The sequence below is a fragment of the Pipistrellus kuhlii genome, unplaced genomic scaffold (assembly GCF_014108245.1).
Source record: "Pipistrellus kuhlii isolate mPipKuh1 unplaced genomic scaffold, mPipKuh1.p scaffold_m20_p_12, whole genome shotgun sequence".
Taxonomy (NCBI): domain Eukaryota; kingdom Metazoa; phylum Chordata; class Mammalia; order Chiroptera; family Vespertilionidae; genus Pipistrellus; species Pipistrellus kuhlii.
The window spans coordinates 9427811-9441654 of NW_023425427.1; the positions used below are offsets into that span (position 1 = coordinate 9427811).

Here is a 13844-nt window from a genome sequence, read left to right on the forward strand (position 1 = left end):
CCCACAATCAGGGCATGTGCCCTGGCCGGAAATCAAACCGGGACCTCCTGGTTCATAGGTTGATGCTCAATTACTGAGCCATGCTGGCTGGCCTCAACCGAGTTTCTAGGCTGCCCTGTCCTGTAAATGCCAGGCCTATTAGCCAACACACACACACACACACACACATACCTATATATATTGATACACTGGTATCAATAGATACTAGGTGGAGAGATAGATACTACTGGTTTTGTTTTTCTGGAGACCCCTGACTGACACATGGCAGAAATGAAATTTAAAAATCCAGAAGTAGTATACAGATTGGGACCAGAAGCCAGCCTATCTCCAAGTCCATACAATGCACTTGGAGCAGACTCCTGAGGGTGGGTCTGATTATCAAGCACTTGCCCTGCTCAGCATGATTCAATTATAAGAAGAATAAAGCTTAAAACCTCACTCGGGCGCCTCAGAAAAGGTCCTCTGATAACTTGAGATGTCTACTGAATCCGGTAGCCCGACTCTGGACAGTGGTTAGCCCACCTGCTTCTGTGAAAATCCATCATCCTTTGTGATTAGGACTACAACTATAGCTAAAAGACACTCTTTAAGATGTCATTTGGAGTCAGAATCAAGCAGTCCCTCACGGTCACCTGCCCCCTCCTAACCCATTCAGTCTGGAGACACTTCCATTCTTATCAACCTCAACTGAGCAGTGACCAGCAGTGGACTTATGATGATGCTCTTATGTTTGCTTTTTTATAAAGTCAATAAAATAATTCTTAAATGCAATTTTTATATTAATTATTTTAAAATACTACTACTTCTGTATAACTCACTGCTTCTTTTTGCTACACAGTCGTCCATGTGGCCTCACACAGATTTCTGTGAGGTCACTCATGATGGCAAAACAAATAGAACACGGACCCACCAACCTCGGATGCTTCTGTATCAGATTTCAGTGTCAGGTTCCCGATAACCCTGCAGGGCATGCAGCTGTGGAGGGTCACTTGGTCCCTCTATCCCTGAGCTTTAGAAATGCCAGGGCAGGGCGGAAGTTATGAGGTCATCTCATTTTGACATTGAAAAATCCAGGTGAATCTCTCATGGCATATTTTCTCCCAGAAGTAGGAAGCATTAAATACTGTCTATATACCAGACCCCATGCACATGGGCGTTGGGTCAGGGACTCCAATGCCTCTCGCTCTCATAGAAAAGTGACAACTTGTCATCTGTAACTTTAATACTAAACTCTGAGTGAGCTCGGTTTTACCTGTGGTCTGCCTCCCTTGGAGAGATTTCATGCCCATGAACACACTGAAAGAAGATATACTCTTTTCATTTGCCAGAAGCTCAGCCTGCTAGTGTCTGTGCAAATTAAATACACTCTTGATTTTTCTTTTTTTTTTTTCTTTTTTCTTTTTTTGTAATTTTAAGTTCCCTGTGCCCAGATGTCTTGTCACGTCATTACAGAAGCACAAGCTTGTGAGTCCTGGAGGGTCTGCAGGAGGAGTTTTTCAAATCTCCTGAACAGGTTTCCACAGCCCAGCCATCTGGACGCCCTCACGTACAGCCAATGGCTATGCTCTGCTTCACCTTCTCCCAAATACCCCATGACCTGGAGATGACTCAGAGCCCCAGAATGAAGAAAATCCTCCGAATCCCAATCACTTCCTCCATCACATCCTCCAGCCCCACTTACAAAGCAGAAAGGCTCCGGATGAATGAGGAAAGTGGAAGCTGAGCCCAGCAAACTTCTCTCCGAATGTGAATGAATGGTTGCAACATTCTTTCCAATCTGGGTCAAGGGAGTTCAGTTTTTCTGCCTTTAGCCTGCGGGTCTCAGATGACACTTGGCAGGTGGACAGCCCTGCTGGTTCTTGCAGGCCAGCAGATTGTTGATAACCCTCAAGCAAAAAAAAAAAAAAAAAAAAAAAAAAAAAGAAAGACAGTCAATAACAAGTTCGGAGGAGAGTGTGAGGCAGCCATCAAACACTGCTGATAAGAATGTAAGTTGGTACAACCACTTTGAAAACCTACGTGGCAATAGCTCCAAAAGCTGAAAACACCTTAGTCCCAGCAGCCCCTCACCAGGTTATGGATCTGACTGACAGTCATGAGTGCACACACTGGAATGTCTCTAGCAATGCTATTCATAACCGCCCAAGGCTGGAGACAACAGAATGTCTACGAGCAGTAGAATGGATACAGCAGTAAATTCACACAATGGAATGCAGCAAGGAGAATGAGAATCTGTGGCTATGAGCAACATCAGGGAGGAATGTCATAGTGTGATATTGAGCCAGAGACCTGACACCAAAAAAGGACATACCGTGTGATTCCACTGACAGAAACTATAAAAACACAACTAACCTATAAGAATAGTAATCAGGAGAATGGTTACCATTAGAGGAAACATTGTGACAAGGGTAATGGGTAATATTTGACTATCTATTGCCACCTAATAAATTACCCCCAAAATTAGGGACTTCAGACAACTATTGCCCAGCCAGCATGGCTCAGTGGTTGAGCATTCACCTATGAACCTGGAGGTCATGGTTCCATTCCTGGTCAGGGCACATGCCTGAGTTGCAGGCTTGATCCCCAGTGTGGGGCATGCAGGAGGCAGCTGATCAATGATTTGCTCTCATCATTGATATTTCTATCTCTATATACCTTTCTCTTCCTCTCATAAAGCAATAAAATCTATTTTTAAAAAATAGGACCACATCATTAATGGATGAATGGATAAAGAAAATGTGATATAGCCGAAACTGGCTTGGCTCAATGGATAGAGCGTCGGCTTGGGGACTGAAGGGTCCCGGGTTCGATTCAGGTCAAGGGCATGTACCTTGGTTGCGGGCATATCCCCAGTAGGGGGTGTGCAAGAGGCAGCTGATCGATGACTCTCTCTCATCGATGTTTCTAACTCTCTATCTCTCTCCCTTCCTCTCTGTACAAAATCAATAAAATATATTAAAAAAAAAGAAAATGTGATATAGATATGAAAAAATATATGTGTGTGTGTGTGTGTGTATATATATATATATATATATATATATATATATATATATATATATATGAAGGGGTTGGGGAGAGCCTGGGTTTGAAGCCCACAAGAGTACTCTGTGGCTGCCAGAACAAGACCCAAGTCGCCAAGGAGAGCGACAAGTGAATCACCCAATTCCTGCTTAGTCACTGCAAGGTACTTTCCACACCGACACATGGAGATGGTTACCAGAGAACTGTCTGCTGGCTGCTCTCGCATCAGCTCAAAGAAAATGTTGTTGTAACCTTTACTTGGGAGGGGGAAAAATAGCATCACTTTCCCTTTCCCTTTCTTGTTGGAGAGAGATTTCTTGGCAATACAGTTGAAGTGGTTGTTTTTGTTTACCCTGGAGAAAGTTTCCAGATAGCTCTGAATCCTGCGCTTTGTGCCTGTGGTGGGCCCTTCGAGTCTTAAGCACTTAATGTCTAAGTGTGTAAACAGCCCCCTTCGAGATGACGGTCCCAGGCTGCCCAGATCCCAGGGCCTCCCGTCGAGCTTTCGGATCGCCAGCAGAGTCCTGCCGGCCTGGAGGAGTTAGAGAGCCATCGGTCCAAGCCCTCATTCTGACCTACTATCAGCATTAACTAGGGCACTTCCAACTTCCTGACCCCCCCCCCCCCACTTCCTAATTAATAATCATGAGGATTAGTAATGCTTACCCACAGAGTGGTGGTGAGAATAAAATGAGGTGATGTGTATGTAGAAGCACCAAACATGGCTTGGCACTAACATAGTAGTTGATTAGTTAAAATGAGTTTGCCCCTCCCTTCTCTCTCCTGATCCTTCATTCATTATTTCCCTGTCATTTTCTCCTTTTAAATGCCGTCTCTTCCTCTTCCTTCCTTCCTTCCACCCCCAAACTTAATCAGTGGCAACACTCTCCTCTCCTCTCTGCTCTGCTCATTCTATATATGTGAACTGCCTTGCTTCAAGTCTCAAAGGCCCTCTGCATTCACAGCCATCCCTCTAGCTGGCAAGGCCTTGGCATGGTGGCTATTGAAAGCCAGCCAAATTCTGGTTAAAAACACTGCGATTCTTGGCCAGACTTTCTCTCCTTACAAACAAGGGTGATGTTTCAGGCATGGGAAGTCTTCCCATCCATTTAAACCCCAGGAGGAAAAAATAGCAACACCTCAGTGTGTGGCCTTAGGTGGACAGCCATGCGAGGCTCCGGTATTGACAGAAATAAATCTGGTGTTTCTGAAAATTGTGAAACATGTGCAGTGAATGTGTCATCCCAACAAAAGTTGAGTCAGTCCCCAGGCCTGGCCCCAAATCTGGCTGTGTTTTCTTTCTAAATAGAAAGTATATTCCTGGCCAGCCTAACATTAGCAAATCGGTGGTCAATGAGAGCGGAGAGAGGCAGAAGAGGAGACATGCAAATCTATACTTTGCAAGAACTGTTACTGGAAAAAATGAAGTTCTCCCTCTTTGATTTAAAACATATTTCTTCCCTTTTTCTTCTTTCCTTTTCTCTCTATCCTCTGTTTGCACTAAGTTTTTCCTTCCAGCATTATCTTAACACAGACTTTTAAGGTGGTCTTTGAAAATAGGATCACATCAAAACAAAAACTAAAACAAAAAAGAAAAGAATAACACAAAAGATCAATGAGCTGGTCTTTTGAAAAAATAAACAAGATTGACAATAAACAGACTCACAAAGAAAAGAGAGAAAGAGAGAGAGAGAAAGAGAGAGAGAAAGAGAGAGGGGGGGCAAATAAATAAAATAAGAAATGAAAGTGAAGAACAACTATATATCAACAAATTGGACAACCTAGATGAAATGGATAAATTTCTACAAACATACAGTGTTCCAAGACTGAATCCGGAAGAATCAGAAAATCTGAGCAGACTGATTACAATTAATGAAATTGAAGTGATAGTCAAAAAACTCACAGCAAACAAAAGCCCTGGATCGAATGGCTTCACAGGTAAATTTTACCAAACATTCAAAGAGGAACTAACACCCAGCCTCTTCAACCTATTCCAAAAATTCAATAGGAGGGGAAACTCCCAGGCTAGCATTATCTAATTCCAAAATCAGATATAAAGATACTACAAAGAAAGAAAATTATAGGCCAGTATCCCTGATGGATATAGATGCAAAAATACTCAACAAAATAATAGCAAACCTGATTCAACAATATATTAAGATCATATACCACGATCAAGCAGGATTTATTCCTGAGATGCAAGCTTGGTACAATGTTCACAAATCAATGTGATACACTATATAAACAAAATAAAGGATTAAAAACTACATGATCATATCAATAGATGCAGAAAAAGAATTTGATAAAATCCAGCACCCATTTATGATTAAAAAAAAAAACTTCCAATAAAATGGGAATAGAGGGAATATACCTCAATGTAATAAAGACTGCATATGACAAATCCACAGCCAATAACATACTCAATGGGCAAAAACTACATGTGCTTCCCTGAAGATAAGGAACAAGACTGAGATATCTCTTTCACTACTCTTCTTCAATATAGCACTGGAAGTCCTAGCCAAAGCAATCAGACAAGAAAAAAAATAAAAGGTACCCCGATTGGAAAGGAAGAAGTAGAAGTGTCATTACTTGCAGATGACATGATACTGTATATAGAGAACCCTAAAGATCCCTCCAAAAAATGACTGGACCTGATCCATGAATTTAGTAAAGTAGCAAGGTAAAAAATAAATATCCAGGTATCAGTTGCATTTTTATATCAGAAAGGGAACCTAAGAAAACAATCCCATTTACAATTGCACCAAAAAGATAAAAATAAAAATACCCAGCAATAAATTTAAATAAGAAAATAAAAGACCTGTACTTGGAAAACTGTAATGCACTAAAGAAAGAAATAAAAGAAAATACAAATAAATGGAAGCATATACCATGTTCATGGAGAGGAAGAATTACCATCATTAAAATGTCCATACTATCCAAAGCGATCTATAGGTTCAATGCAACCCCTGTCAAAATACCAATGGCATATATCACAGAACTAGAACAAATATTCCAAAAACTTATATGGAACTACAAACAAACAAAATGGCCTTAGTAATATTGAGAAAGACGAACAAAGTTGGGGATATCATGCTATCCAATATAAAACTATATCAGAAGGCCATAGTAATCAAAATGGCATGGTATTGTCATAAAAACAGATATTCAGATTAATGGAACAGAATATAGACCCAGAAATAAATCCACATTCATATGGTCAATTAATATTTAACAAAGAACATACAATGTGGTAAAAACAGCTTATCCAATAAACAGAGCTGGGAAAATTAAGTAGCTATGTGCAAAAAAACTGAAACTAGATCACTTCCTTTCACCTTTTAAAGGAATAAACTCAAAAAGAATTAAAGACTTAAATGTAAGATTCGAAATCATAAAACTCTTAGAAGAATATCCAATACATACTTTGTTATCACTCTTAGTAACAATTTTTGGATATATCTGCTTGGGTAAGAGAAACAAAAAATAAATAAATAAACAAATGGAAGTACATCTAACTAAAAGGTTTTGCACAGCAAAAAAACAAACAAACAAACAAAAACAAAACAAAAACTCCAACCTAACCATCAAAAAAACGAAGAGATGCCCTGTTTGCTCACTGGTTAGAGCGTCAGCCTGTGGACTGAAGGGCTCTGGGTTCAATTCAGTTGAGGGCATGTACGTAGGCTGCAGGCTCGATCCCCAGCTCTGGTTGGGGTGGATGCAGGAATCAACATCCCCAAGTAGAATCAATGTGTCTTTCACATCCAGTCTCTTTTTGTCTCTCCCTCTCCCTTCTACTCTCTCTAAAAATTAATGGAAAAAAAATACGCTCAGGGGAGAATTAACATCAACAAAAAATCCCACAAAAACAAATAGACAATCTACTAAATGGGAGAAAATATTTGCAAATAAAGGGTTTAAATGTATAAAGGGCTCTGATAAAGGGTTTAAGTTTATAAAGAGCTCATACTACTCAACACCAAAACCCCAAACAATTCAATTAAAAAGTAGGCAAAGAATCTGAATAAACACTTCTCCAAAGAGGATATACAGACAGCGAACATACATATGGAAAGATGTGCAGTGTCACTAATTGTCAGAGAAAAGCAAATTAAAACCACAATGAGATATCATCTCACACCATAATGACTAACATCAATAATGTCAAGTATTGATGAGGATGTGGAGAAAAGGGAACCCTCATGCACTGTTGGTGGGAATGCAGACTGGTGCAGCCAGTGTGGAAAACAGTATGCAGTTTCCTCAAAAGATTAAAAATGGACCTGCCTTACAACCCGGTGATTCCACTTGGGGATATACAGCATGGTGATTATAGTCAATTATACGGTACTGCATATTTGAAAGTTGCTAAGAGAGTAAACCATAAAAGTTATCCTCAAAAGAAAAATAAATGTTATAACTAGGTATGGTAGTGGATGTTAACTACACTTATTGTGGTGATCATTTTGCAATATATACAAATACTAAACCGTTAACATCTGAAACTAATATAATGTTAAGTCCATTATACCAATTAAAGTATTTTAATTATTAAATATTAAGGATTTTTCAAAGTGGAGGAAGGAAAAAAGGAAGGAAGGAAGGAAGGAAGGAAGGAAGGAAGGAAGGAAGGAAGGAAGGAAGGAAGGAAGGAAGGAAGGAAGGAAACAGAACCATAAAGCTGCATCGAGACAGCCTAGGGTAACTGGATGCTGTAACCTTCAGAATAAGATAGGCCTGGGTTCAAACCCTGGTCCTTCCTTCCACTATCTGGGTGTGTGAGACAGAGAGAGAAAGAGGGAAAAAAAAAAGCCGAAACCGGTTTGGCTCAGTGGATAGAGCGTCGGCCTGCGGACTAAACGGTCCCAGGTTCGATTCCGGTCAAGGGCATGTACCTTGGTTGCGGGCACATCCCCAGTAGGGGGTGTGCAAGAGGCAGCTGATCAATGATTCTCTCTCATCGATGTTTCTAACTCTCTATCCCTCTCTCTTCCTCTCTGTAAAAAAATCAATAAAATATATTTTTAAAAAAGAAAGAAAGAAAAAAAGAAAGGAAGGAAGGAAGGAAGGAAGGAAGGAAGGAAGGAAGGAAGGAAGGAAGGAAGGAAGGAAGGAAGGAAGAAAGAAAAGAAAGGAAGAAAGAAAAGAAAGAAAAAGAAAGAGGAAAAAAAATCCATTCTCAGGTTTAGTATCACTTTCACCAATAGGAACATCCTGCCTCTTGCCTGTGAAGATTAAAGACTGGCATCAGCAGAGCCTGGGCCAAGGCAGGTGCCCAGCGCCTCTGAGTCACCTTTCTCTTCCTTTCCCTGGGAAGGTAGGTTTCCGGAATGCAGAGTCTCTTCACTCCCTGAGCACTCGGGGCTGCCCCTTCCGGAGGGTGTGAGCGCCCAGCCTTCTGGAGCAGCAATAACCGCAGCAGCTGCTACGTCAGCTTTGCCTCTCCACTCCCGACACAGATCGTGGAGAAGACAAGCAACGCAGGGCCAGGGCCTCCTGATGCCAGCATCCCTGGCCAGCCCAGATGCCTGAGTCACGTGGGCTCCATGGAGCCAGAGGAAGTGATGCAACCACCCTCCGGCTTTGGGTCAGCCAGGAGGAAAGTGTCCTGTTACAGCGTATGCCGGGCTGGCCTCAGGGCTCCAGGCCCGTACCCTGGCCCAAACCCACAGCAAAGGGGCAGCGGCCGGAGAGCCCATCTCTGCGCAGACACGGCCTGCTGTTTGCCCTGCTGGTGTGCTGCCATCCAGGCCCCAGGAAGGGCCTGGCCAAGCACAGCATCCCTGCGTTTCTCCTTTCCTCTCACTCCAGCCTTGACTACAAACACCTGTTTCCTTTGGCTGAGACCCTATGGGGGTACAGCTATTCAATTGACTTCATATGCATAGCAGGCATGCAATTGAATTCAATTATAATAACTACACTCATTAAAAACCTATGTAATGTTCATTAAGCAGCCTAGGTAATATGCAATTAATATTAACATATGAATTGTGCATTGGGTCACTAATATGCACATTATGTATAATACTCAACGTGTGTATTAATTACAGAGCATGCCAGAAAAACACGGCATGCAAAGCTTGCAGGCCCGTCCCAGGTAGAAACCCTTTTGATCTCATACAAATGCCTTTTATGGAGCATCTTTTCCATTCGTTGGAACGTAGGCATTTCGGCTCTTTACACAAAGATAGCTGCTGGCGAAAAAGGACTCAGAAGCTGGCTAGTGGAAGTGAGTAAACTCGAGACGCTGGTCTGGAGCGTAACCTGGAGAAGGGCCATGACCTTGACTGAGGGCAGAGTTCAAACTTCCGCGTTCTGCCCTGGCCTTCACCAAGACTGCCCCTGCCAATCACTCCCACCTGCGTAATGGCACCTGACATCACCAGGACATTACAGAGATTATCTCATTAGGGGGACTAACATGCTCCGGAAATGCAGGATGGCAATCGCGCTGAGTGTGACTGCCAGCTAGCTCCCCATGGAAAGTTCCTGCATTCAAGAAAAGTGGCTACTCCATTGCACCCAGACTGCCCTTGACACGGGAAGGTTTGTCCAATGTCAATGTCGCCCAGCTGTGACGAGCAGGCCTGGGAACGCTGCCCCTTAGGCAAGATTCTCTCACAGCTTCTCCTCACACCACGTGCTCAGCATGGCCTGGTGCTTGGAGTTACCATGTCCACTTTACAGACTTGGGGGAGTGAGGCTCTGGTGAGTGAAGCAAGTTACCCTAGGTCAGTGGTTGGCAAACTACGGCTCGTGAGCCACGTGCAGATCTTTGGCCCCTTGAGTTTGTAGCAAAGGCCAGCTTAGGAGTACCCTAGTTAAGTTAATAACAATGTACCTACCTATATAGTTTAAGTTTAAAAAAATGTGGCTCTCAAAAGAAATTTCAATCGTACTATGATATTTGGCTCTGCTGACCAATGCGTTTGCCGACCACTGGCCTAGGTCAACGCAGCAGGCCTCCCTGGCATGGAGATGCCAGGAAAGGGCCAGGGAGGCCTGGGTCCTAACGTCTTGTGGCTGCTTTCTGACTCTGCACCCAGCCTTCCCCACCTCCACCCCCCTTTGGTGGAAATTAGCCAAACGCTGACCTTTCACCACCTCATCTCCCTGTCTGCAGCTGCCTATCAGGAAAGCCCTGGGAATCCCACCTCTTAAGGAACTGTCATTGCACACTGTTCCCTCCAACAGTCACTGGAGTATTCACTGGCCACTGCCTCAAACCAGGCCCTGTGCAGGAGTTACCAGCTGGGAAGAAACGCCAGCAAGGTCACACGGGATGTGGGTGTTGCTCTCCGTCTTCTCAGCCTCCCTAATCCTCACCCTCCTGAGTGGGCAGATCTCTCCATGGCATGAGTCCCTTCCTTCCTCTCAACACCGTGAAACACTGGGTGTCTCTCAGAACAGACTAAAACCCACGTAACACCGCAGCTCAGAGTCTGCACCTGACTCAGCACCCTCAGCACCACCCTCAGCCCCCACCCACGCTGTCTCACTCTACTTGGTTTCTCTCACTGGTCTAGGAGAGCACGTTGTCCTGCACAGATGCACAGCTCATTACTAAGTTTCTTTAAAAGATCCAAACGAGAACCACCTCCTCCAGGAAGCCCTCCCTAACACCCCAAGCAAAGTTGCTTCTTCTGCCCCATCTAGCATTTCCAGATCCCTTTGTGCTTAAGATGCATCACAGAGATAATGTGTTTACCCATTTATCCTCTACTGCTCCCCCCTCCCAACACACAACTGTCAGAGCCACCCGTGAGTCTTTTTGATCCACACACAGTAGGATCACAGATAATCTGTCAAACTAATGAATTCATCCATCCCAGAAAGCACTCCAGGGAGCCACGTGGAAGAAAGCACAGGCATTCTGAAGTGAGGGAATCTGAATTTAATCCCTACTTTACATTCTCAAGCGAAGTGACCTTGGGCAAGTGACCTTCAGTCGCTCTGGAGTGAAGGAGGGGTTCTTGTATAAAGATCACAATCCTTTCTTCCGTCTCCAGGATTCATAAGATATTGTATCTAAAAGGCCCGGTCCAGAGTCTGGGGCCTGGTCATCTTCCCCTTCTCTCCAGCTACCTGCCAGTTCTCCTGGCCACCACCCTGGGGAGTGGAGGTGGGGCAGGGCCACTCACGGGCAAAGGGGCTCCAGGCCCTGGCTGCTTCTTGGATCCTGAGACTGAGTCTTCTACTTCACGTGGGTGTTCTGAGCTGGAAGAAGGCACCTCACATTTGCCCAGCACTCACTTGGTGCCTGGTGCTGACCCCCCCCCCCCCCCCCCCCTGTGTCCTGTGTGAAGGGAAAAGAGATGCTGCCTGCCAGTGTGATTTGTGAACTGTAAATCAGGATGCAAATTCCCGTGGTTACCTGTCTAAGAAGACACAGAGGCCTCAGGGAAGAATTCAGTGCTCACCCCTGCTCCCCTTACCCACCATCCCGGAGTCTGAACCTGCAGAGGGCAAAGGCCTGTCTGGCCAGGTTCGCGGTTGGAAATGGCGTTGGAGAGGAGGGCTGATGCATACCCATTCCCTGACTCCTTTATGCCTCCATTCGCTCACACACACACTCCCCCATCACCCACTCACCTGTCTGTTCGCCGTGTGTGCAGGCAGGGTGTGTGCAGTGCCCACTCTGAGCTGGGAGCAGGTGAAGGGGTCCACATGACTCGGGTCTCTGCCCTGGAGGAATTGAGTTTTCCATTGACCGCTCAGCTGAGTGCACACATGAGCAGGGAACAGGCATGCAAGCAGGTCACTGCGACGTGCGATGTGCATTCTAAGCCTCAACCAAACTCCGAAGACAGGCTCACCCTCTATGCCAGGCAGAGTGTGGGCATGAAGTGCTGATGGCAGGGCTGAGTGCGGGGGACAGGGCTGTGGGAATCTAGAAGGCCAAACCTGATAGTTATTTGTTGCCCCGGGCAAACAGGAGCCACTGAGAGCCTCAACACAAAGAGCTGCCCCAAGAATTCATCCAGCTCCTGCTGCAATTCCTGGGCAAAGTGGTCTGCCCTCTGCTGCAGTCCCCACCCACTTACCCCCGTGGCCATGGCCATGATCAAAGCAAATGTGTCCCAGTTCTAGGAAGCATTCCCTGCGTGACTTGGGCAAATCACTCAATTCCTTTGACCCTCAAAATAATACCAGCTTATTCTCCTCCCTCGCTGAATGGTGGGACCATACTTTAAAGCACTATAGCTCAACAGTTAAGGTGCAGGCTCAAAGGTCAGACCCAGCCAACGTGCCAACTCTGTTATTTGGGGACCACTTAACTCCTTGGATCCTCAGGTTCCCCACCTCTAAAATGGGCATGATCCCATTTCCACTGTGGTTGTGTGAATTACAAGAGAAAAATGTATGTCAAAGGATTAGCACAGTGCTGGCACGTAGTAGGCACACAAGACGATAGGATGATCATTGTCGTTTTTATATCTTTATTCATATAGATAGGATCACTGCTTGACACTTGGGATTCTATCAGAACTTCCAGCTCACTCTGAGTTCTTGCCTCACACACTCTCAAAGATCTCAGGCCAAACCCAGGTGCCACGCCCATGCGGCACCCCCTCCCAGAGTGCCAGTTTGCATTCTGAGATCAGGAACAACTGCCAAAAAAAATCCAACTGCATGGCTTTTCTATCCGAGAGAAAGATTAAAAATGTAAAGCACTTGCCGGAACACACCGCTTCTTGTCCCAGGACTTCCTGCGAGTCGGAGGGCCTTTCCGCAGCACTCCTGGCCCAGGCCTGCCACCAGAATTTTTCCCGGCACACGCGGCTGGTGCCCCCGCCAGGCTCCGAGGAGAGCGCGGGGAAGGTCCTGCCGGTACAGAGACACCCGAGGCCAAACGGTGCCCGCTTCCCGGCCTTGCTGCCCTGCAGGGAAGGTGGGGCAGGCGTTGGGCTGTGTCCAGGGTTCTGAGGAAGAAGCCCTGTTTATCTCCAGGATAGAAGATGCAAAGCTTCGAACCGCCCTTGGCGTTCTGCTCCTCCCTGGAGAGAGGAGTCTCCTGAGAAACCAGAGAAGCTGTGTTGGACCGTGTCTCCTGCCCTGATCTGTTCTCCATCTGGGCAGAGCTGGGACTTCACCCTGAGCCCCTCCTTGTGCCGGAGAGGACACCTCATGCCCACAGTGCAGAGGAAGGAGGTGCTGGGTGCTCCGCTGAGCTCCCTGTGTTCAGGAGCGGCTCAGACTCGTGACCACACATTGGGAACCCGTGATGCAGCCCCTAGCACACAGTAGGTGCTCTCAAAACAATAAGATGTTAAACAATAATGATTAAGCAGCTTATCGGATTCCCTAGTAATTCACTGCTCTATTATCTCATCTAATGCGCATGCTAACCCTGCAGACACCTTGGAGAAAGGAGGCTCAGACAGGCTTTAAATAAGTTGACCAATGTCCCCAGGGTAGAAAGTGACAGTGCCGGGACTGGGACCACGTCTGTCTGGCTCAAGGCTCTCCCACTCGGAAAAGGGGAGTGTGGGTCTCCATGCTGAGAAGCCTCCAGCTTCCAGACTCTGCCCACAGAGTACAGCCTGGGGAGGGAGACTAGGCCTGAACACGGATGGCCAAGGCCCTGCCTTCTGACCAGGAAGACAGCCCAGGGAGAAAATGCAGAACCGGATAAAGGAAGCGGCCTGGATGCTGAGCAGGGGCTGGGAGGGGCAGAGGGCGCACCATGGATGTTATCAGTGAATCAGACAGGAGGGCTTTCACACCCAGCACTGCATGCAAGCAAGGCACTAATTGCCCTCGTGTCAGTGGAGGTCAGGAAGACTCCACGCAGGAGGAACCTCACCAGCCCAGAGCCT

At 45.7% G+C, this 13844-nt stretch overlaps 1 long non-coding RNA gene across 2 annotated transcripts in view; it reads right to left on the reverse strand.

The window, feature by feature from the left end:
• Positions 1 to 8529, reverse strand: part of LOC123652120 — a 38187-nt gene extending 29658 nt beyond the window's left edge. For both annotated transcript variants that reach the window (XR_006741231.1, XR_006741232.1), the window contains exons 1-2: positions 8315 to 8529; positions 1682 to 1886 (exon numbers count right to left, since the gene is read on the reverse strand). This is a non-coding gene — a long non-coding RNA (uncharacterized LOC123652120). The remainder of the gene's footprint in view (positions 1 to 1681; positions 1887 to 8314) is intronic.
• Positions 8530 to 13844: the final 5315 nt, after the last annotated feature.